This window comes from Chiloscyllium plagiosum, chromosome 24 (assembly GCF_004010195.1).
Source record: "Chiloscyllium plagiosum isolate BGI_BamShark_2017 chromosome 24, ASM401019v2, whole genome shotgun sequence".
NCBI classification, from domain to species: Eukaryota; Metazoa; Chordata; class Chondrichthyes; order Orectolobiformes; family Hemiscylliidae; genus Chiloscyllium; species Chiloscyllium plagiosum.
In genome coordinates, this window is record NC_057733.1 from 21,871,233 (window position 1) to 21,873,311 (window position 2,079).

Below are 2,079 nucleotides of genomic sequence, written 5' to 3' on the forward strand. Positions count from 1 at the left end.
GTACTGCACTGTCAGAGGATCAGTGCTGAGGTGGTACTGCTCTGTCGGAGGGTCAGTACTGAGGGAGTACTGCAATGTCAGTGGATCAGTGCTGAGGGAGTACTGCACTGTCGGTGGGTCAGTGCTGAGGGCATCGGCACTGTCGGTGGGTCAGTACTGAGGGCATCGGCACTGTCGGTGGGTCAGTGCTGAGAGAGTACTGCTCTGTCAGTGCGTCAGTGCTGAAAGAGTACTGCACTGTCGGTGGGTAAGTGCTGAGGGCATCGGCACTGTCGGTGGGTCAGTGCTGAGAGAGTACTACTCTGTCAGTGCGTCAGTGCTGAGAGAGTACTGCACTGTCGGTGGGTCAGTGCTGAAGGAGTACTGCATTATCGGAGAGTCAGGGCTGAGGCAGTGATGCACTGTCGGAGGGTCAGTGCTAACGGAGTCCTGCACTTTCAGAGGATCAGTACTGAGGGAGTACAGCACTGTTGGTGGGTCAGTGCTGAGGGCATCGGCACTGTCGGTGGGTCAGTGCTGAGAGAGTACTACTCTGTCAGTGCGTCAGTGCTGAGAGAGTACTGCACTGTCGGTGGGTCAGTGCTGAAGGAGTACTGCATTATCGGAGAGTCAGGGCTGAGGCAGTGATGCACTGTCGGAGGGTCAGTGCTAACGGAGTCCTGCACTTTCAGAGGATCAGTACTGAGGGAGTACTGCATTAACAGTGTCAGTGCTGAGGGAGTACAGCACTGTTGGTGGGTCAGTGCTGAGGGCGTCTGCACTGTCGGGTCAGTGCTGAGAGAGTACTGCACTGTCAGAGGGTCAGTGCTGAGGTAGTACTGCACTGTCGGAGGTTCAGTGCTGTGGGAGTACTGCACTGTCGGAGGGTCAGTGCTGAGGGAGCACTGCACTATTGGTGGGTCAGTGCTGAGGGCGTCTGCACTGTGGGAGGGTCAGTGCTGAGGGAGTACTGCATTGTCGGAGGGTCTCTACTGAGGGAGTACTGCACTGTCAGTGCGTCACTGCTGAGAGAGTACTGCACTGTCGGTGGGTCAGTGCTGAGGGAGTACAGCACTGTTGGTGGGTCAGTGCTGAGGGAGTACTGCACTGTCTGAGGACTGGTAGTAAGGGAATGCAACATAGTTGAAGATCGCACTTGCTGATTCTTTAACCTGATGCACTTCCACGTGCACACAAAATACCAGAACACTATTTTGAAAGAAAGGAAAGAAATTATCTGGTTATTTTCAGGTGCTGTTTGTGAGATCTTGCTGTGTATAATTATGGTTGCTGCTGTCTGTTTTGTTCAGAATTGCTGCATGAATGCAAAGCATCATAACCTCTTGGGATAGTGAAAGGTTTTGTAGAAATACAGGAGCTTTCTGTTATTCTGTGTTTGAGCCCTATTCCCTGCAGTGCCTGGTGACCTAAGTCCAGTCAGCATCAGCCTCTGGATCCATTAATGAGAGAGAGGGAGAAATTAGCCTGAGATTTTGTTTCTGGTTTCTTTTCCAGTGTGATTCCTGCAGAGAGGAATGTGTGAGTGTGAAGGGAGCTGTTAGAGTCTTGCTGATAGCACCAAGCCCTGTCAGTAAGGTTTGGGGTAAATCAGAGATCAGACGAGAAGCTGCTTGGAGTTTGTAGCTAAGAATTTGAGGCAATTCTCACCCCCTTCCCTGAACTGTATGTGTAATTGTGGACCATGTAATAAATCAGTAGCAGAAGAACCACCAGTCTCAGCAAATGCTTAATAATTCATCAACTCAGGCCAATAGTCAGATGACATCAGCAAAGTCCACAGAGCCGAGCACGTGAACTGGAATAACTAACTCAGCAAATCAATTTTAACAAACACTTCTTCTATTCTTTGCCACTGCTCCCTGGAACAATCTATTAACTGCTGCCTCATTCAGTCGATCAGCTACCCTTTTCGGAGTTTATTTCCTCACCCTCAATCAATCCAGCCAATCAGCTTCCCCAGCTCACTCCCACCCCCATCCTCACACATCTGATCTATTCCCTTCTCTCCCTCAAAGTTCAACTGTTGCCCTCCACAGTTGATCAGATTCCTCCATTACACCCCCCCACACTTGATCAGCT